The following is a 24,585-nucleotide window of genomic DNA, read 5'->3' as shown; positions in this document are numbered from 1 at the left end:
ATGATATTGTCAGCAATGATATCCCATAACATACCTTCTCTGAGAACTGTGTTGAAGGCATTTAATAGGTGTGTCCATGATTTAGCTTCATTACTGTCTTCAGTCACACCCAGAGCGCTAAGCAGGTATTGAGCAATTTTCTCTTCTAGCGGCTGAAATGTAAGATACAAATAGTGATACTTCAAACATATAACAAACATCCAGCATTAAAGTTCTTCAAAGCTTCTTTAGCAACTGATTGAATTTTGTAAAAAAAGTAATTATATTTAATAGGTTTGAGTTAAAAATTAACATTAAGGTTATTAAACATTCTTTACATAAAAACCATAGACTATATATTACATGGACTGCGCACTAAGCCTATATTTTTCAATAAATAAGTCCCGTTCACCGAGGCGTCCTTGGTTGCATGACAAATTGACTTCCGTAGATTTTTTTCATATATAAAGAAACCATTCCCGAAGATTTTTACCACCACTTTTACAGCAAATCATGAATGGAAACTTAATTGTCATAGAAGATGTTACAGAGTTAAGTGTGCACAAACCATTTTGTGACTTAGATCTATAACTGTAAAGCTTTATAACTGATTTTCTGAGCCAATATAGACTAATTAGCCAAGCCTGTATTTCGTGTATTTTCTTGTTTACGACATTGTTTGAATTGTGATGCCAGTTGGGGTTATTTTTTTAAAAATCACATTTGACAATTTACACAAAATATCATATGGTGAATGAACGTATGCCAAAATAAGTCTTTTTTTGTGAGCTAAAAGGTGGTGGACATAACAAAGATGACCCATGGAGATTCTTTCAAGACCAGCTTAGGCGCCAACTTGCCTTAGCTGACATAGAAGACAGCATCTTGGTTACATGCGGCTTTTGAATGATAAAACAGAAAAAGGAGGAATCACACATTTCAGTATATTCTGTGACATTTTATGGCAACCTATTATAATACAGTGCAGGCCAGGCCACTGTCCTGTTGGCTCATATTTCTCACGGTTATGGCCAAATTTCGATTCACAGTGCCCCCATATTCTGTTTGACTGCCCAGACTGGCTGATCTCCATCTCAACAGGTCAGGGAAACCAAAAATTCTCGACCTGTATGCACTATGCAATACAGCAGGGTTTCTGTCCAGGGCTTTTGCAAGAGAGGATTTGAGCCTCTCAAGCCTTCACTCAAATGGAGTTTGATGATGTTGACTTTTTATGCCCTTTTTTCTGTCTTGGTGAGATTTATTGTAAGACTGAATTATTGATCAGCAGCTGTCGAAGTATTGACCAGCCTTTGTAATCATTATTGCGACCGGTAGTGAGAGCCGCATCGTCGTCAAACATCAGTTCCCTAATAAGGATATGTCGTCTAGTCGTTTTGGTCAAGCCAGTTTAAGAAGCCTTCCATCCAATCTACTGTGCATATATACTCCATCTTCCAGGTTTTTAAAGGTGCTATGAGAGTACAGACAAAGCAATTCCAAATAGTGTTGATGACCAAAACCCATACTTGTTATACCCTGCTCTTGATAGATAATACCTAAAAGTCTAAGAGGAAGAACTGTAAAACTTTTCATGTGAAGCTGACAGTAGTTTCAATAACTAACAATAAGTTTATTTGACATACTTTTTTTTTAAATTAACAGAAAGTTTATTAAGTAGGTTTAACATATTAGAAACTGGAAGAGTTTAAATGAACAATACCATTTTTTAATCATCCATTTAAATAAATAAAAACATTACAAACTTTTTTCTTACCAGGTACAAAAAAAAACTTATTTGAGATTAAAAAAACACATAGAAATATAAAATTAAACATGTTTTAGAATGCATAAAAGTATACAATAAAACATCTAGCACTCTCGAAAGAGATAATTTTGTTTGGCACATTGTTTTTATATGTCTTTATCAAACAATTCATTTAGAAAGCCTGAGAAAATTTAAATATATTCAATAAACATTTTTTTTTATATTACTTAAAAAAGAAAAGGAACTAACCCCAAAATATTCCAGTCCGACACTTGGTCTCATATTTAAATGAACATCAACTAGTCTGTCAATAGCTTCCTGGAGTTTGCCTGGGATGTCTATGTTGTTGACAAAAGAAACAAGACCACCAGCAATATCGTTTGCTTGCTTGATTAATTCAGTGTCTTTTCTAAGGTCATTATCAGATTGTAGGCCATTGAATTTTGTGAATCTTTCAGGCATTTTAGGTACAGCTTTAAACATCCTGTTTGAACGCAATATATATATATAAAGGTTTGATGAAATTCCTCTGTAAATCGAATTCAAATGATTAAGTGCATTGGTTACAAAGTTTGTGTAATAGACTGAATAATGCAAAGTTGAGCATTCTAAATATATTTTAATTTTTTTATGCATCTGGTATTGTATTACTCCCAATGAAATAATAGCAGAGTAGTTCTACGAGATGAACCAGAGATGAACCATAGTCGTTCTATGACTGAAGGAGGCCAACACACATGGTGGTACCAGGCCTGCAGCTGGCAAAATAATAATAGGATAACATAGGCAACATCGCCAATAACACTCTGTCGCTCAGCACTGGGTTGGTCCTAACCCTAAAACTCCAAAGTAGTTCAAACTGACTCACACTAGCACCCTGTAACTTGTAATGGGGACATGTCCCGCAAACTGCATTTGGAGATCAGAGTGACACATTTTTGCTTAATTTTGGTTGAGGTGCTCTGTTTTGCTTAATATGGTGGATTTTTAGGCAAACGGTTGATCTTACAACATACCAAGAGTGATCTGTGTAGCCGTCTGCACTGTGATAAGACCTGGAAAGCTTGAAATTTGAAGCACTTAAGTTTTACCATGATTAGATCTAGTTTGTTCTAATGTTTGGAGCAAAGATGCTGCCTTGATACCCTGTGCTGTGATCAAGTCTTGAAATAGGTATTAGTTATTCAGAAGGAGTGTATTGAGCAGACCTCGAGTTATCTGTCCATTTTCATTTATTTTTTTCAACACAAAATAGTCCAATACATCACTTCAACACTATTGTGTTCATAAGTGTGTTCTTAACTGTGAAACCAACGCTGTGTTCCCTTACTTCACTTTTTGCTTTGCTTTGCCAGAAGGTTTAGTGGTGTAAAATCTAATATTTTTCTTTGATTGAACCTGAGATGAACTCCGATTGGTGACAAGGCAAGGACACCTAGGTCTCCCGTAGTGCCCTGGTAAGGAACTCTGCTGTGTGGCATAGTGCCTCATAGCCTCCATACATATTTAATTGACCACTGGATACGTCTCCCGGCAGCTCGCGGAGCTGCGGACACTCTTGCAAGACGTGCACCACTGTTTCTTCTGACTCCCCACAGTATGGGAAACGGGCATCATGATTGGGTCGGAACCGTGCAAAGTATGCACCAATGGGTCAGTGTCTCGTACGCCACTGCGCTATTATCAACTGTTCTGACCGTTTTAGCCTCGTATCGGTTAGGGTGGCGCATGTGCTGCAAGACTCCCCTGGCAGTTTCGGATTCATCCTAGGAAAGGTGTATTAAAAAATAACATTATACTAATTATAGGCCTACATATCACACAATGAAATAATATGTAGAGAATGCAGTGATTCTATTTCTGTGCTAAACTGACCAGAGAACCAGATTGACTGCAGCACCTTCTTGGCTTCCAGCAGCATCAACAAGTGCTTTCCATGATCTCTTGAGTGCAGCTTTTTCACTGATAGGATAAGAAGACAATTTAAGTAATTTTTTTTGTTCCATGCATAAATAAGCTTAATAAAGTATGCCAACTAATAATTTGGTAGCATCTGTTGCTTATCGTCTTAAATACATACTATTAAAACTGTAATATGAAAGATAATATAAAGGGAAACAGAGGCTAATTATTTAATGACTTACTTGTCAGAAATAATTTTTAGCACAGTACCTAAAATAAAAAAAAAATTAAAGTAGGCTAGATATATATAAATGAATTTTATAATTGTATACATTTGCATCAATTATAAAATATCTAGGCTAATATAAAGATGGATTGGATTTAGATCTATGTCAAACTTAGCTAATGTTCCTTCTTTCACCACAAACACAAAAGTTATTGCGAGAATGGGTTAAGCCAGTAAGCCAATACATTTATATAAAATACTGTGAAAATGGGTTAACCCGATTTGTTAAAAAGTTTTTTCTTTAATATAGATAAATTTAGCTACTTTTATTTATTTTTAGGGCCACCGATTGTGGGAGGGATATTAAACATAAACTACAGTCTCCACCATGATCTAACGAACATTTATGCTAAGTTTAATCAAGATTGCTCAAACATTTTTCATTTCTATGTATGACATACATACATACACTTTTCTTTCTGCTTTATATATTAGATTTTACTCTCTAAGAAAACTTTATGCTTAAGGAGTATCTATTTGTAATTCAGAAAAGTTACAATTGGTTAACTTATTTAGTTGCTAAAAAATCATTACGTACGTTCTTTAAGGACACGGTTGTAGGCAGCAAATAAATCTGGCCAGGCCTTTGACTCATCACTGTCAGCACTAACACCAAGTTCTTGTTGGATGTACTGAGCAATGTTTTGTTGGAGTGGCTGGTGAGCATGGATATATTGAATTATACATTGAGTCTGATTTAAATTCTTCAACATTTCATTTATTCTGGTGTTCATCATTGATATTAATTAAACTAGGACTAAAATTCTTTTAGGTATACAAAAAAAAATAATTGAACCTACTCCAAAAAAGTCAAGACCAATCCTAGATGGCATGCTCAAATGAGCATCAGCCAGTTTATCAATGGCTGCTTTAAGTGCAACAGGATCATTGACTGTATTGACCAATGACTCAATGCCCGCAAGAATACGGTCCACCTGGTTCAGAAACTCAGCATTTTGTTTCAGGACGGAGTCTGGCTGATTGGCATCAAATTTGCTGAACTGGCTGCGCGTGTTAAGAACGTTGGACAGCATCCTAGGTAAAAAAAAATCACCATAACAATAATAGACTTCCATTATTTTATTTGACTTTTTTAAATAGTTTTTCTTGAACCAACCATTTCATTTTTATATGAGGCAATTCATTCTATAAGATGAAAAATAAGTCTTACCAGAGAACAAGCTTGACTCCAGCATTTTTTCTGCCACCAGCTCCTGATCTGAGTTTTTTCCAGGAACTGTCAAGAGCTTTTCTGTCACTGTACATAAATATTATAAAACATAAAATAACAACTTATATTGAAAATAAATATGTGTTCACACCCATGTAAATATATTTACTACATATTGTAAAATTAAATATTGTTTGCAATAAAGTTTTAGTTGTTGAGTTCAATGAACATGTAATTATACTGAGAATTCAATAAGTAATAAAGTACCTTTTGCCATGATATAGGCCCTAATATTAATATTAATATTATACAAAATTTAACTTTATTTTGAGTCAACAAATCTTTTTTTTGAGTTTTGAATTAAAAGGAATTATAAAATATAATAGGAACTAAGAATATACACTTGTGTTAACAACCATGTACTACTTGACTCTTTCTCTCTGTAATTATTTACCACATTCTGGTGGAATCAACGTTGGTATCATCAGTTAGGAGAGAAAGAGTTAAGGACTTCAATACAGCTTGGAGCAACTTTTGTTGTGATAATCATTAATTTCTCTTATACTTGGTGTGATGAGATGTTTATTTAGTTATTATTTGGCTTGTTTGTTTAAGTCTAGGGGAAATTATATTATTTTATCCCGCTCACATATAAGATTTTGTTCAGGCACACCGCAACTAACAGTAAGAACAGACCAATATTATAAGTTTATAAATAAATATAATTTAATAAATGAAAGTTTACAAAAGATAAATGATCAAATAAAATTATAATTAAGAAATGAAATGAAGGTGTTAATGTCTAACATAAGTGCTCATCATGGATTGCTATTTATTGAGTGATTGGAGGAGAAGAATGTTCCTATGTCTGGTTACTTATTTTCTTAGCTGCTAGCCCGTGGGTCGTCTTCTGGCAGTCGTAGGACTGGCACTCAGAAGGATGAGTCATCCGGCTCTGTCTTAGGATGTCGGCTCGGGGTAGTCTCTATGCTGACTCTAGCGTGAGGCCGCTGCCTGTTTATCAGTAGAGATGGTTGGTGCTGCAGACTAAGTTGTAGTGGGACAATCTCTCAGCTGTGATCTCTAGCTCGTAGAGAGCCGTGCTAACTCAACACCAGTTTATCTTCTGCTGCGAAGGTTGCTCTAATCTGTCGGCATTAGGCAATAGCTATTGGGCAGTGGACAATTTGGGCCAGGTACTGGGCAGTATAGGGCACTGTGGACACTGGGCAATATGTGAAGGCCAAGGACAGTAGGCAATGCCTTCTTGCTAACAGGTATATAATGGGGGGGGGTATCTGGTGTGGTCTGCTCCGGTTACAGCTTCCTATGGAGATCTGGTAGTTGTAGCAATTGTGTGTAGCAATCGGGGTAGCAACCAGGCTGGGGATAAGACAGACAATTAGGAACCTCCTAAAGGCATTGAGCAGGGATTCCCATATGCCTTGCAATCATTCAGTTGCAGGCATTGGTATCAATCCCAAGAAGGCATTTAAGACAATCATGTATAAAATCTTAAAGCATGCATATAACTCAATAACAAAAAGATACAAGTAAGATTACCACAATAAATGTGTCATCATACAATGTAGGATGATACTAGTCAAGATTCATCCATTAAATTTGATTACGACGATAAGTAATCAGTTATAGTAAAATGGGGAATGAGCATAGTATATACTAAGGATAAGATGCAAATAAAATATTAGGGATAGGGCTACATTAATAAGGGTTTGATATAATTAATCAAAATTGTATTCATCCAAGGAACTATTAGTTCACAAGCGTGTGAGACATAATAATATGTATGAGGGATATAATAGAAATGTGAAATGATTAATTTCACATGGGCTCTGTAATCTTAGAGCACTGTGATCTTAGTTCTTAGACTGTACTTAGATTCCCGAAAGGTTATCAATCACTAAGATACAGGAATGGATGAAACATAACAAATCAAATATACTAACTATGGCTTCAAACGTAGACAACCATAGCGGCATTAATAATACTATATGAAGATATAGCATTGACATAGAATAGCACAATGTACATACATAATAAAGTCATAGCATAATGACGGGGAACGTGGTTGTGTACTAATATGTACTCACACATTCCTATAAGATAAAATAAGTATAGTAAAATGTTTACACTCACCCGTTTGTCCCTAATGAATCCTCACAACTAAGCTTCCTAACAGAGGAGACTGTATGAATCCTAGCGGGCCTAACTTAGAATGCTCGGGTCTCTCTCTATATAGTTGAGGCATTTTGTTTAACGGGTGGGGAAGAAACCTAGCTGATTTTCTCACATGTATCGATGTACCGGAGATGTCAGGCGTCAGGTCAGATTTATGGTCAATATTCGTTGCCTACCGTGAGAGTAAAGTCTTAAGCGAATATGTATCTGTCCAGCCCGAGTGCAATGCTATTCTTAGAGCGATGTGTATCCTGCGGGGGGGGGGGGGGGGGGGGGGGCGGCGGGGGGGGAGGGAATAGGTGTGAAAAGTTGTTAGGCCACGGCGTGTAGCGCTGGTGCAGCGACTTATTATGTGCTGGTCACCTGTCCAGCGGTCAATAATTAAAAGTAAAGTTAGCCCTAGAGACGCTAGTTAATGTTTTAGGTCGAGATTCGTCCCGTGAGAAACAGTGCAAGGGGAGATAAATCCTAAAAGAATTTAGTTATGGGTGGACAAGAAAATAATTGTTTTAAGTTAAAAATTAAAGTTTCTCACGGTTTGCTGGGAAAAACTCAAATGAACTTTTGCATGCAAGTTTCGTATCGTCACACTTGGACTAATACAAAAATCTAACTTAAATTTGAGGAAACAAACCTATTTATAGAGTTTTGAAGTAAAAGGAATTTAAACTTTGAAATATGAAGCTAATTAATCAAATCATCATTTTGTTTATTTAAAATAATGATAAATGTTAAAAATGTTAACAATGAAACTTACTTTGCAGTGAGACCAAGTCTTTCAATAGCATCTGGGAAAAATTGTAATAAATCAATTAATGTTTTGAATAAATTTTGTTAAATTATGATCTTATGCATGCTACAATGATTTTTTAAAAAATAGTCTTGGTAGCCTACTTCTACTATAACCTGTTCCAATAGTTTTTAAATTAGTTTTAGTCAAACTTAAATATCAAACTTTATACTTACGGTCTCTAATGACATTATTCAAAGCAGTGAGTAAGTTGGTCCAGGCTCTGGCTTCAGCACTTCCTAGAGCTACATTAAGAGTGCTCTCAACATACAGATGTAAATACTTTTGTAGTGGCTAAAAGAGAGAGAACTTAAAGGCTTGTAAGGTTGTAACAAAAAAAAAGAATGTAACAATTATTTATTTTTTGTTCTTTTTATGCAACAAAAGAACTTGATTATTAAAGTGCATTACATAGGTTTTTCTACCATTTTTTTCTGATTATATAGATGACATGATTTCTTTTTAAATGAAATACTTAATTTAAAAAATGACTAAAAGAATTTTATAAGTAGTACTCAATGCACTGTATTTTTACAAAGCTTACATCACCAGCTGTTTCTGTCTATCTGGTAAAACATTTGAACACGTTATTTCTCCTACACCTATTCTCAGACCCAGTTGAATATTCATCGGCGTAATAATACACGAATCAATCAAAAATATTATTAATAATAGGGTTTGTTGCTGAACAAAAAAATTATATGTGTTAGACGCGAATAGCCCAATTTTCAGTAAAAGAAATTACAAAAGTCATTTCTCTATAGAAGTTACGAAGGCTATATAAAATACAGCCACAGACCTATATATACTACAATAAATATAGGTTTTTGATTTCTAGTTACGATTTATTTAGGTAGGTGCTGTTTTACAATTACCAAATTGCATTAGTTCAGGAACAAAAGTCAGATTATTTGCAGACGATTGCATAATATATAGAACAATAAAAACAACACAAAACACAGATATTTTACAAAGAGAATTAGATGAATTACAGAAATGGGAATCAAATTGGAGCATGTCTTTCCACCCAGAAAAATGTCAGTTGTTAAGAGTAACAAAAAAACTAAAACAAATTAATTCCACTTATCTTATTCATGGCAAACCAGTAACACAGACTAAAAACACAAAATACCTAGGTGTTATAATAAATGAAAAACTATCATGGCATCCACATATTGATGAAACTACAAAAATCAAACAAAGCATTAGGATTTATTAAAAGAAATTTCTATAAATCAAATAAGAACATAAAACTAAAATGTTATTTAACCTTGGTTAGGCCAATAATAGAATATGCATCCTCCGTTTGGGACCCCTCAACTCAAGAAAACATTAAGAAACTGGAACAGACACAAAATAGAGCAGTGAGACTCATAACAAACGAATATTCACATTTGACTAGAGTAACACCTTTAGTAAAATCACTAAATTTAGAAAGCCTTCATGACAGAAGGCTCAAAAGTAAAGTAGCAGTCATACATAAAACACTGAACCATAATCTTCAAATACAAAAACAAAATTTAATAAAATACTCTGAAAGACACAAAGATAAAGGCACATTCCTCGTCCCATATGCTAGGACAAATTTGTACAAATACTCCTTCTTCCCTAGTGCTATTAGAGCATGGAATGGGTTGCCTGAGCTAGCCAGGAAAACCAGTGACTTGGCAGAATTTAAGTCATTGGTTAATATGCATGACGCGTAGGACGTAATCATCTTCTTTTTTGAAGTAACGTCTGTATTATATAAGATAAGATAAGACATACCAAGTATTAGAGTTTAGACAAACCCAGGTTTGTTTCTTGTGCAACGCTATTAGCTAACACCGCATATCATCTCTCCATTAGTATATTTAGATCTATAATCTAATTCTAGTCTAGATCTCTATATAAAAATCGAATAGATCTAGTAATAGGGGGTCTACGAAGACTTCCAAGGGGTCTACGAAAGTTTAAAAGGGAATTGGGGGTCTATGAGATGTGCAAGGGGGTCTACGATAAAGAATCTCACTTTTGCAATGGGAATCTTTTCATACACACATTTATGATTTGTACCTTAGGAAATCCTTAAAATTTTTATCATCCTGATTGAATGAAAAATTGTTTTATTTAATTTAATAACTAGATTTAAAGAGTGTAGTTTTGTCTAGTTATAAAATTAACAAAAAGAAATGTAGAATGTACAGCGTTAAGTATTTGAAATTGAACTTCATTACTTCCTTGTCAAACAAGCGAATGTTAATGTGCCATTTTTTATGATGCCATGAAACCAATTAAGCTGGAGGATCATTTGAGATGATGCTACCCTGATAAAAAAAGATAAAGGTTTGCAAAACGTTCAAACACTCAAAGATAAAATTTATAAAACAACCACAAAAATCTCTCTTTGACCTGACATTGAGAAGATGATGATTAGTGAGCGTTTTACTATATCTCTTTACTTATAGTAAAATACTGAAAACTTCACACGATAGGCAAGTTATTTATTTTAACAGCCGTTGAAGAAATTGTACAAACTCTTACACAAACTTAAATCATTAAAAGAATTTCATGTTTGGGTTCTGTGGCCGGTGTCTTGTTTTGGGCCTCTTGATGAAGAGTGCAATTTTGAAGACATGGTCGGCATTCTCTGGTTTCACTCCAAAAGGGCTAATTTCAATGGTCCCAATTTTGAGCTTCTGGAACATATGTTTTCTCATTATGATGTGTACGGTTCTGATGTGAAAAATTATAGGTGGTCCTATCGGAATAGATAATAAAAGATGTCATCGAATGAGAGCTTGTCCATTTCTCGATTTTACAATTCACTATTGGTTTCTTCATTTCTTCCGGATAGAGTGCGATGTTGAAGTGTGTATTTGTTTTCTCACATTTGGCAAGCGTGTCAGCCTTCTATTTCCTTCTATTTCAACATTGGAGAACAGTGTTCTTGCTGTTGTTGTTGAGCTTTACAATGTGACCCAATATGTTTTGTACAAAATCTTTTGTATGTTCCTTCAGATTATGTGGATAATTACATCCTAGCCCAAACCTCCAGACCGGAGATGCGAGCAGGCAAGGTGACTACCGAACGTCATTTCAGGCATCATGAGTTGTTTTACTCAGGAGGAATCAGAGTTTGTCAAGCTTTGAAGGACTCTTTTTATATCGGCCATGAAAAAAACAACTGTTTAGTGAACTTGGCTGATTCGCTAGCATGGTAGCTGTTAGCTCCAGTGCTCCTATTTCTTCTCTGTGGTTGTCATAGAGCTCATTAGTTATAATGAACTTAATTTTTAAATTATTTTGTCTCCATTGGGCCATTAAATGAGTATTCCAGCTCCTCCGTTTGTGGTGGATTTCTGAGAACCATCCATGCAAACTCTGACCCATTGGTTGTTAGGGCAATGGATTTATAGAAGAGCTCACTAAATTCTTGAGCTTTGTTGGAATGTAGTCAAATATTTCTTTCTTCTAATGTAAGTCTTTGCAAACGACATATTTCTGCAAACAACATATTTCTCTATACAGCTGGCTGAGTTTTTTTTTTCAAATTATTATGGCTCAAGAAATCCACGAAAAACTGCTCCAAGTGAAAACTTTACTGTGATGCTTAAGGCACATAAATATTTAATGTTTTAAAGAACTACTTCATTAAACAGCAAATTCCTATAAGAAAAATTATCTCCATAGCAACGGATGGTGAGCTTGCAAGCCTTTAAAAACAAAAAGTTTCCAATGTGTTTAGTGATTGTATGCTATACGTATTCACTGTTCTATAATGGGTTTTAATTTGTGCCAGTTAATAGAGTTATTAAAAAAATAGTTCAACTTAAAATGTAGTTTTAATTATGTGTAATTTGAAAATGATGAATTTTCAAAAATTCAACATAACTTAAGCAGGGGGTCTACGGAAAACCAGAAAACATGGCAAGGGGTCTACGAGACAAAAAAGTTTGGGAACCACTGATCTACACCAAGATATCTACACTTAGATCTAAAGAGAATTCAACTTACACCAAAAAATTCTAGTCCGACACTTGGTTTCTTTTCTAAATGGAAATCAGCAATGTTTTCTAGTGTCTTTTGAAGCTGACCTGGTTTGTCCAGGCTGTTTATCAAGGAATCCAGACCTCTAATAATGTTGTTCCTCTGATTAATAAATTCGGCATCCTTTTGGAGATCTTCATCAGATTGGAAAGCATTGAATTTGGAAAACTGTTCCCGCATGTTAGGAACATTGTTAAACATCCTAGATATGTGTATAAATATAATTTATAAGAACTAGAATCCATCTTCTTTTCTTTACTATCCTTCATATCATTAGCAACTTAAAGAGAAAGTTAATTAGTAAAGTTTTCTTGGTTGACTTACCAGAATACAAGATCATTGCCATTTCCTTTCAACTGCTTCCAAGATGATGCCAGAAGTTTCCTATCACTGCAGAGAGTGTAATTTTTGAATTAAAAAAACATAAATTTGTAAGTTAAATCACAAAGAATGTAACATGATGCAGATCAAGGTTTAAATCTAGATCTGATCTTAAATTAATATAAGAGACATGCATGTCTCAAATCTCTCTCTCTCTCTTTATATATATATATATATATATATATATATATATATATATATATATATATATATATATATATATATATATATATATATATATATATATATATATATGTGTGGTGGGTTTGGCACAGAAGACAACTAAATTCTAAATGACGAAGGCAACTCGTAGGACGAATCCAAACTTTATTATACACTAAAGACCTGCAGCCATACGTGAACACATGGTGTAGAACCAAGCACAAAAGGGAGTGGAGACGACTTAGGTCCACTAACATACGGACATTACAGCGACAAGAAATGCCGGTCGAACGGACAGTGCCCACGTTGGTCTGCCTTGTCATGCGCGGACACAAGGTGCCATCTAGGGTGAAGGGTCACGTGGATATCGGGGTGGCCGGTGTTTCCTGAAACGCTATCCACTCCACTACATATATATATATATATTTATATATATATATATATATATATATATATATATATATATATATATATATATATATATATATATATATATATATATATATATTTAACCTCTGCTAATAATTGGCTGATTTAGACAACTGGTTTTAAATGCTCTAATGGCACCAGGAAAGAAGGAGCACTTGTATGAATTTGTTCTAGCAAATGAAATAAGAATATTGCTTTTATCTTTGTGAATTTCTGAGTATTTTATTAGGTTTTGTTTCTGAATTTGTGAGTTATGTTTCAGTGTTTAATGTATTATTCCCACTTTACTTTTTAGTCTTCTGTCTTTAAGTTAGCGTCGAGAAGGGTGGTAGTCTGATCACAAACTAAAACAAACTTTTCATCTCAAAGCTTTTTTTGTTGCTCTTGTCATTGCTGCAATGCATCAATAAGATAAATTGAAGTAAAAAGTCGGAGAAGAATAATGAACATAGCAAAGCTGCAGTCTGAAGACGCCAAAGACCAAACACCTGGTATGAAGTAATAAGACAGCTTTCAATGTAGGCCTACTTACGTATCTGAAAGTCCAATCTTCTGACTAGTACCTGTAGACAGAGCAAAGCAAATGATATGACTACTAATGTGAGTCCATTGAGTACATAAATAGGAAAATCGTATTTGTACAATTACGTTTGACTTTGAATGTCTTTTCGATACTCTGAGACTTTTGCTGTGCAAAATGCAATAAAAACTACATTCATTATTCAAAAAATATTTACAAGACTAGGAGAGAAATAAAACAAGGTAAACAAAGACAGTTTGTGTGGAAACAAACTCAAAATCGGCCCCCGAAGTTGTCCAACCAGCAGGTAAAAAGACAGCTTTCAATATTTTCAGAAAGAATATCGGAATGAAATTCTATCAAAGACAAAGGACAGAGAAGAATGGAGAAATAAGGTTGACAGATCTTGTGAGGTGCCCCAACGGTCCATAAGACCAAAGGTTAGGTGAAAGTGAAATCGAAGTTAGATTTGAACCTGGCCTAACTGATGTTATATAATGATTATCTAATTGTTTTGTAAAGGGTCAATCTCTTATTCAAAGTCTCAAGAAAAAAAACATTTCCATAAAAAAAAAATCCTTTAGTTCAGTGTTTCGCGGCTGTTGTACAGCTCTGCAGTTCACGCGATAAGATGAAAAACTACTTAATAATTATTCAGTTCTACGTATATGGTTACTAAATAGATTTTTTCTCTTTAAAAATAAAAGTAAACATTTTTTTTTGTAAATGTATTAGTTAGTATAATAGTACTTATTTAACTAATTTAACAATTGTAAATATTTTTTTTTACAAAAATCTAAAACCATTAGTATAAACGTGTTGCAAGTATAAATGCACCACACACCACCAACTTACAGAACGTGACAACTCAGGACTTCAAAGTTAACTTAACACTTTAATAGTTGAATAAATCTGAGCCAAAACTATACAACTGGCAACACGTAACACAGGCTGTACAAATATCTCTCCGTATCAACTCTTGCACTGGGCTCTCCGTCTCGTTCCGGGCTTGCACTGGGTTCAACAGTTCAGGACTGACTTCACACACTAGGCTCGTTGTGTCGGACTCCATCACAGACCATGTAGACATCCGTCACTGGGTAGTCTTTTCAATCAATTTCAATGTTTGTTACTATTAATAGTGAATCGTTGTAAAAGTGGTGTATTTTTCTGACATAATTGATTTTGAAAATTTAAATTTTCACTTTCAGAGAAAAGAATAAAGTAGACATTGCATCAGAACTTTGAATGGTCTAAAATATCATGATGTCGGATTTTCACTTTCTTTTCTAGTTTACGAGATCTAAACGGGACAGACGGACAGACAGATCACACAAAACTAATACCGTCTTAAACCCTTTCGGGGTCCGCTAAAAATACTAATTTCTTTATTGTCATTATTTCCCTTTCTTCAAAGTCAACAATTCAGCTATTTATGGTTATCTGTTTATTCAACCTAGAACTAAATAACATTGATAAAATGGTTTTGGTTCTAAAATTTTAAACATTTAATTTAAATATTTAATGACTTTTTTTTCAGATGAAATATTATGAAATGTATGTTTTTAGTTTTACTCGATCAAAGTCAATATCTGTAGATCACAATACCAATTTTGTCTTTTGAATTCATTAATTATGTGAAAAAATGCTTTTAATATAACCTAATCTCCACTCTATATTTATTTATTAATCATTGAATAGCAATTTGTTAAATATCAAACGGTTCAGTATCATTATGGTAAAGGCTAAAATAACATTATGGTTAAAAAGAAAATATGCATCACTTACGATCAGCAAGGAATTCATTGAAAACTTGAAGCACACGTGACCAGGCTCTGCCTTCAACACTGTCAGACTCGACTCCTAGAGCACTCTGGATGTAGAATCTGATGTTCTGTTGAAGTGGCTAAAGAAAAAAAAAATTAAATAAATACATTAACTTTTATCGGATTTGTTAATTCTAACAGTCGTTTAATAAGAAGTTCAATCTCATTCATCATTACCCTTTTCATTCAAGAAGTTCAATCTCATTCATCATTACCCTTTTCATTCAAGAAGTTCAATCTCATTCATCATTCCCATTCATTCAAGAAGTTCAATCTCATTCATCATTCCCATTCATTCAAGAAGTTCAATCTCATTCATCATTCCCATTCATTCAAGAAGTTCAATTTACTTCACAAGTAATACAAGTAATAGAAAAAGGTTTCCGTTATGTAAACATATCCCTAAGGTCCACGGACAGGTTGAGTACACACCAGGGGTATCTGCTTTCTTTGTGTCAGCTTTAATGACCGCTAGAAACATTCGTGAAATGCAAAATGAAGCGGCTAACGGAAAAAAAATGGCTTTATGAATCACATAATGTTCTGAGAGAACGAATTTTAATCCGAAGCTTTATGGTGAGGATTTAATAAATAAGACCAATCCGGAAAACAACAACACCTTGAGGAGGGGGGGGATTTGTCCTAAAATAACAGCACTATCACGGGTAATGGGAATAGGATAAAAGGCATGGAACATGCATGTGACGACACCTCGAGAAGATAATATGGCAACCAAGCCTGGATTGATCTCAACAAGTAGAGTAGCCCTCAAAAAGAGCTGAGGGCCAAGAATCTCTGCCTGATTCCTGACCATTAGAAGAAAAACTACCTAGAAATCTTTCCTAACGGCCTAGAATTTTAATGGGGTCATGATGAAAACCTAATAACAGACTAAGACTTTTTCATGTTTGTATACGATTGACTGTTGATATGAACAAAAAGAGCCTCAATCAAATGCTGATTTAAAACTATTGAACAGAAGATAACCAGTTCAGACTAATTAAAACGTATTAATAATAAAAAAAAACAGATTCATCCACATAAACAGTTAATGAAGCTGGAGTTACAAATTACCCCATTGCTGCTAAACAATCTCTGTAAATAAATATATACGGTATATTACGATTTCAAATTACAAATTGTAGTTTTAGTCAAATATTGAGAAATGAAATCTCACTCCGAAATATTCCAGACCAACACTTGGTGTCATGTGCAGATGAACTTCCACCAGTCTTTCAATAGCTGCCTTGAGTTGATCAGCGTCGTTGACGTTGTTAATCAGAGACTCGAGACCTCCTGTTATGACATTCACTTGTTTAAGGAACTCGGTATCTTTCCTGAGTGCCTCATCAGAAGAGTGGCCTTTGAACTTGGTGAATCTGTCACGCATGTTGGGAACATTGTCCAACATCCTGAACACAAAACGAACAGTTAACACTTATATATCGGCCTACTTCAAAAATGAGTTAAACGAAAAATAAAAATTGACATACATTGAGAATAATTGAGATAATTCATTTTATTAACATTTGATATTATGTTTTACTCATAAAAAAATTAATATCATCAGGAAAACTGAATATGTGAATGGGTGAAGGGAAAAAACTTTGGTGTACTCACCACAGTACAAGGTTGATTCCAGCATTCTGGCTGCTTCCAGCTTGACTTGTTAGTCTGCTCCATGAGCTCTGTAGCGCCTTTTTGTCGCTGCGATTGTGTTGAAACAATGGACGGAAACAACGTTTGAAAAAATATACAACATAAAAAAAAAGTTGTGGTAACAAAATTTTTTAAAATAGAGCATTACGCATGAAAGGTTTTTAATTCTATTGGGGATTGTCGCCTTAAATTCTAAACATGTTAATCTTTTTGAGTGATATAAAAGACTGTTTGAAGACCTCCCAGCTAAATAAGGAAAGATTGGGATAGATTTTGAAATAAATAGACAAACAATTACAAATGTAATGAGGCCATTTTAAATGAGGAAGTAAATAAAATATTACACTTTGAGTTACTAGCGAAAGTCTTTACGAATTTCGGTGCTAAAAAGTACATAAAACGTATTGTATAATTTTGAAATACAGAGTTTGAAAAAACATTTTTAAACATAGAGCTTATCACCGGAAACACCAAAAAGCTAGCTATTTAAAGGTTTGTCCGCCATTTATGAAAGCCTCCAATACACATTTTTCCTTAAATATTTTATGAACGCCACTTTGCATCTGACTGACAACTAAAACATGACTACAAGAGTCAGTGTAACCTATAATAATGTAGTAAGAATGGGAAAATATAATTTGTGCAAGATAGTTTCACAGTATGCCTTAACTATTGGTGAATTATAAAATAATGAAATCCAGATGAATCAGTTACCGAATACACCACTTCTGGCTTTGAAATGTAACATTCATCTCACTAATATTAAAGTTTTTCTTACACTAGCTTTTCATATCTCGCTACGTTTTCTAATACAGTCTAGCGACTTTATTCCCACACATAGACAGAAAAATTTAATAAAAGTAAAATTCCCTTTTTTACATTTTGCGATCTATAGGGCAGATGATGTAAAGAACATCAGTTTCTATGGCTAACAGCTAACAAGAGTGCCATGTGACCAGCACAACGACCAAACGTTTTACTTTTTACAAAGTATGTCAAGTATTCATTAAAGTTGGATGGACCCAAAATTCAAAATGCCAGTCTTTCTTCCAAGACTCTTCAGTTTGAAAGTCAAGCGTTTCACCATTCACCCACCACAGTAAAATATAATTACATCTGAATTAGTATAACCGAAATAAAAAAAAAAAACATTGAAAATTGTTTTCATGCTGTGCCTTTATATATGTAAGTGCATGTAAAAAAATTAGACTTACTCTTCGGAAACAATCCTTAAGAAAGTTCCTATTAACATAGAAGAAACCGAATTAGAAATAAACAAACTTGATTGTATGTTGTTTTTTTAAATTTATTTTTGGTCGTTTTTTTTTTTGTTTTTTTTTTTTCAAAGTGTACTTCTGCAAAGATTTTCCTTTAAAAATCTGGAATTTTACTTTTGGGGTTTCCTGTTGTTGTTGTTGCTTGTAATTTATCTTTAGGCTGCGCCATTGTCTCTGTATTATTTCCTACTAAGTGTTTGTTTGTTATGCACTTTACAAGCTTCTTCGGTTCCTTCAGAAATGAAGATTACTATTATGTAATAGTTTAGACCTCCGTGAGGATGGCAGGGATTGAGGGTAGCGGCGTTCCAACTCTGGTATAGCCAGAGGTGCACATTGCACGACCAGGCTGCCATCCAAGATTTAGTAATCAGTGTTATAATACTCAAAAAGTTCTTAGTAATGAAAATGTTTATTGTTTTTGTTGCTTTTCTAAAATATAGGTATTTACGTACGTTACATTTTAGTAACTACTTATTTAAAAAAACATAAACTAGATTTTAATATCTTTGAAAAAAAATTCTGAGATCATTTGTTAGAGTATAATGTTAATATATGTAAAATTCTATAAATAACGCATATTGGTAGTACATACTGTCTCTGAGGAAGTTATTGAAAGCAGTGATAAGACTTGTCCAGGATCTAGAGACCGCACTGTCAGATGAGACACCAAGAGATTTCTCAATGTAGACATTGATGTTCTGTTGCAGGGGCTGAAGACAGACATTAGTTGATTATCAACTGTTCTTGTTGGGTACAACATGAACCACGTATGTGAAATGAAATTAGATTATGCGTGAATGTTGATGTTTCTAAAAAAGATTTGGTTCTAAAATCTTTGAATGTTCACAATGACACTTAAAACACACCCCGAAGTATTCAAGGCCAACTCTTGGTTTCAAGTTCAAATGGGCATCGGCCAGTCTTTCGAAAGTGTCATGGAGTCTATCAGGGTTGTTGAGATTGTTGATCAAAGACTCGAGACCACCAGTGATGAGAGACAGCTGTCTCCTGAACTCAGCGTCTTTCTTCAGGTTGTAATCTGACTGGCGTGAACTTGTTGAACTTGTTAAACCTGCTACGCATGTTGGGAACATTCTCCAGCATCCTGTTAGACAGAGACAAGAAGTATTATAAGACTATCGGAAATATTAGTAAAGAAATACAGTTCAACCGTAAAGTAACATACGCAATATCTGACTAGAACTGTTTTCCTGAACGGGTTGATTGAATCAGCCAGAAAACCAAGAACATTGGTTAACTATTTTAGTGATTGAATCAGTCAGAAAACCAAAGACTTTGGTTAACTATTTTAGTGATTGAATCAACCAGAAAACCAAAGACTTTGGTTAACTATTTTAGTGATTGAATCAGCCAGAAAACCAAAGACTTTGGTTAACTATTTTAGTGATTGAATCAGCCAGAAAACCAAAGACTTTGGTTAACTGTTTTAGTGATTGAATCAGTCAGAAAACCAAAGACTTTGGTTAACTATTTTAGTGATTGAATCAGCCAGAAAACCAAAGACTTTGGTTAACTATTTTAGTGATTGAATCAGCCAGAAAACCAAAGACTTTGGTTAACTGTTTTAGTGATTGAATCAGCCAGAAAACAAAAGACTTTGATTAACTGTTTTAGTGATTGAATCAGTCAGAAAACCAAAGACTTTGGTTAACTATTTTAGTGATTGAATCAGCCAGAAAACCAAAGACTTTGGTTAACTGTTTTAGTGTAGTGATTGAATCAGTCAGAAAACCAAAGACTTTGGTTAACTGTTTTAGTGATTGAATCAACCAGAAAACCAAAGACTTTGGTTAACTGTTTTAGTGATTGCATCAACCAGAAAACCAAAGACTTTGGTTAACTATTTTAGTGATTGAATCAGCCAGAAAACCAAAGACTTTGGTTAACTGTTTTAGTGATTGAATCAGCCAGAAAACCAAAGACTTTGGTTAACTATTTTAGTGATTGAATCAGCCAGAAAACCAAAGACTTTGGTTAACTGTTTTAGTGATTGAACCAGCCAGAAAACCAAAGACTTTGGTTAACTATTTTAGTGATTGAATCAACCAGAAAACCAAAGACTTTGGTTAACTGTTTTAGTGATTGAATCAGTCAGAAAACCAAAGACTTTGGTTAACTATTTTAGTGATTGAATCAACCAGAAAACCATAGACTTTGGTTAACTATTTTAGTGATTGAATCAACCAGAAAACCAAAGACTTTGGTTAACTATTTTAGTGATTGAATCAGCCAGAAAACCAAAGACTTTGGTTAACTATTTTAGTGATTGAATCAACCAGAAAACCAAAGACTTTGGTTAACTGTTTTAGTGATTGAATCAACCAGAAAACCAAAGACTTTGGTTAACTATTTTAGTGATTGAATCAACCAGAAAACCAAAGACTTTGGTTAACTATTTTAGTGATTGAATCAACCAGAAAACCAAAGACTTTGGTTAACTATTTTAGTGATTGAATCAACCAGAAAACCAAAGACTTTGGTTAACTATTTTAGTGATTGAATCAACCAGAAAACCAAAGACTTTGGTTAACTATTTTAGTGATTGAATCAACCAGAAAACCAAAGACTTTGGTTAACTGTTTTAGTGATTGAATCAGCCAGAAAACCAAAGACTTTGGTTAACTATTTTAGTGATTGAATCAACCAGAAAACCAAAGACTTTGGTTAACTATTTTAGTGATTGAATCAACCAGAAAACCAAAGACTTTGGTTAACTATTTTAGTGATTGAATCAACCAGAAAACCAAAGACTTTGATTAACTGTTTTAGTGATTGAATCAACCAGAAAACCAAAGACTTTGGTTAACTATTTTAGTGATTGAATCAGCCAGAAAACCAAAGACTTTGGTTAACTGTTTTAGTGATTGAATCAGTCAGAAAACCAAAGACTTTGGTTAACTGTTTTAGTGATTGAATCAGCCAGAAAACCAAAGACTTTGGTTAACTGTTTTAGTGATTGAATCAGCCAGAAAACCAAAGACTTTGGTTAACTGTTTTAGTGATTGAATCAGCCAGAAAACCAAAGACTTTGGTTAACTATTTTAGTGATTGAATCAGCCAGAAAACCAAAGACTTTGGTTAACTATTTTAGTGATTGAATCAACCAGAAAACCAAAGACTTTGGTTAACTGTTTTAGTGATTGAATCAGCCAGAAAACCAAAGACTTTGGTTAACTATTTTAGTGATTGAATCAGTCAGAAAACCAAAGACTTTGGTTAACTATTTTAGTGATTGAATCAGCCAGAAAACCAAAGACTTTGGTTAACTGTTTTAGTGATTGAATCAGTCAGAAAACCAAAGACTTTGGTTAACTGTTTTAGTGATTGAATCAGCCAGAAAACCAAAGACTTTGGTAAACTGTTTTAGTGATTGAATCAGCCAGAAAACCAAAGACTTTGGTTAACTGTTTTAGTGATTGAATCAGCCAGAAAACCAAAGACTTTGGTTAACTATTTTAGTGATTGAATCAGCCAGAAAACCAAAGACTTTGGTTAACTGTTTTAGTGATTGAATCAGCCAGAAAACCAAAGACTTTGGTTAACTATTTTAGTGATTGAATCAGTCAGAAAACCAAAGACTTTGGTTAACTATTTTAGTGATTGAATCAGCCAGAAAACCAAAGACTTTGGTTAACTGTTTTAGTGATTAAATCAGCCAGAAAACCAAAGACTTTGGTTAACTGTTTTAGTGATTGAATCAGTCAGAAAACCAAAGACTTTGGTTAACTGTTTTAGTGATTGAATCAGCCAGAAAACCAAAGACTTTGGTTAACTATTTTAGTGATTGAATTAGCCAGAAAACCAAAGACTTTGGTTAACTATTTTAGTGATTGAATCAACCAGAAAACCAAAGACTTTGGTTAACTGTTTTAGTGATTGAATCAGCCAGAAAACCAAAGACTTTGGTTAACTATTTTAGTGATTGAATCAGTCAGAAAACCAAAGACTTTGGTTAACTGTTTTAGTGATTGAATCAGCCAGAAAACCAAAGACTTTGGTTAACTGTTTTAGTGATTAAATCAGCCAGAAAACCAAAGACTTTGGTTAACTGTTTTAGTGATTGAATCAGTCAGAAAACCAAAGACTTTGGTTAACTATTTTAGTGATTGAATCAACCAGAAAACCAAAGACTTTGGTTAACTGTTTTAGTGATTGAATCAGCCAGAAAACAAAAGACTTTGGTTAACTATTTTAGTGATTGAATCAACAAAAAAACCAAAGACTTTGGTTAACTATTTTAGTGATTGAATCAACCAGAAAACCAAAGACTTTGGTTAACTATTTTAGTGATTGAATCAACCAGAAAACCAAAGACTTTGGTTAACTATTTTAGTGATTGAATCAGCCAGAAAACCAAAGACTTTGATTAACTGTTTTAGTGATTGAATCAACCAGAAAACCAAAGACTTTGGTTAACTATTTTAGTGATTGAATCAGTCAGAAAACCAAAGACTTTGGTTAACTGTTTTAGTGATTGAATCAGTCAGAAAACCAAAGACTTTGGTTAACTGTTTTAGTGATTGAATCAGCCAGAAAACCAAAGACTTTGGTTAACTGTTTTAGTGATTGAATCAGCCAGAAAACCAAAGACTTTGGTTAACTGTTTTAGTGATTGAATCAGCCAGAAAACCAAAGACTTTGATTAACTGTTTTAGTGATTGAATCAGTCAGAAAACCAAAGACTTTGGTTAACTATTTTAGTGATTGAATCAGCCAGAAAACCAAAGACTTTGGTTAACTGTTTTAGTGTAGTGATTGAATCAGTCAGAAAACCAAAGACTTTGGTTAACTGTTTTAGTGATTGAATCAACCAGAAAACCAAAGACTTTGGTTAACTGTTTTAGTGATTGCATCAACCAGAAAACCAAAGACTTTGGTTAACTATTTTAGTGATTGAATCAGCCAGAAAACCAAAGACTTTGGTTAACTGTTTTAGTGATTGAATCAGCCAGAAAACCAAAGACTTTGGTTAACTATTTTAGTGATTGAATCAGCCAGAAAACCAAAGACTTTGGTTAACTGTTTTAGTGATTGAACCAGCCAGAAAACCAAAGACTTTGGTTAACTATTTTAGTGATTAAATCAACCAGAAAACCAAAGACTTTGGTTAACTGTTTTAGTGATTGAATCAGTCAGAAAACCAAAGACTTTGGTTAACTATTTTAGTGATTGAATCAACCAGAAAACCAAAGACTTTGGTTAACTGTTTTAGTGATTGAATCAACCAGAAAACCAAAGACTTTGGTTAACTATTTTAGTGATTGAATCAGCCAGAAAACCAAAGACTTTGGTTAACTATTTTAGTGATTGAATCAACCAGAAAACCAAAGACTTTGGTTAACTGTTTTAGTGATTGAATCAACCAGAAAACCAAAGACTTTGGTTAACTATTTTAGTGATTGAATCAACCAGAAAACCAAAGACTTTGGTTAACTATTTTAGTGATTGAATCAACCAGAAAACCAAAGACTTTGGTTAACTATTTTAGTGATTGAATCAACCAGAAAACCAAAGACTTTGGTTAACTATTTTAGTGATTGAATCAACCAGAAAACCAAAGACTTTGGTTAACTATTTTAGTGATTGAATCAACCAGAAAACCAAAGACTTTGGTTAACTGTTTTAGTGATTGAATCAGCCAGAAAACCAAAGACTTTGGTTAACTATTTTAGTGATTGAATCAACCAGAAAACCAAAGACTTTGGTTAACTATTTTAGTGATTGAATCAACCAGAAAACCAAAGACTTTGGTTAACTATTTTAGTGATTGAATCAACCAGAAAACCAAAGACTTTGATTAACTGTTTTAGTGATTGAATCAACCAGAAAACCAAAGACTTTGGTTAACTATTTTAGTGATTGAATCAGCCAGAAAACCAAAGACTTTGGTTAACTGTTTTAGTGATTGAATCAGTCAGAAAACCAAAGACTTTGGTTAACTGTTTTAGTGATTGAATCAGCCAGAAAACCAAAGACTTTGGTTAACTGTTTTAGTGATTGAATCAGCCAGAAAACCAAAGACTTTGGTTAACTGTTTTAGTGATTGAATCAGCCAGAAAACCAAAGACTTTGGTTAACTATTTTAGTGATTGAATCAGCCAGAAAACCAAAGACTTTGGTTAACTATTTTAGTGATTGAATCAACCAGAAAACCAAAGACTTTGGTTAACTGTTTTAGTGATT

At 33.9% G+C, this 24,585-nt stretch overlaps 1 pseudogene; it reads right to left on the bottom strand.

The window, feature by feature from the left end:
• Positions 1-24,585, bottom strand: part of LOC106050211 (uncharacterized) — a 64,824-nt pseudogene that overhangs the window by 10,254 nt on the left and 29,985 nt on the right.

Source organism: Biomphalaria glabrata, chromosome 4, assembly GCF_947242115.1.
Source record: "Biomphalaria glabrata chromosome 4, xgBioGlab47.1, whole genome shotgun sequence".
In the NCBI taxonomy this organism is placed as follows: domain Eukaryota; kingdom Metazoa; phylum Mollusca; class Gastropoda; family Planorbidae; genus Biomphalaria; species Biomphalaria glabrata.
The sequence above is the reverse complement of the archived record's forward strand: the minus strand, read 5'-3'. Positions and strand labels throughout refer to the sequence as shown.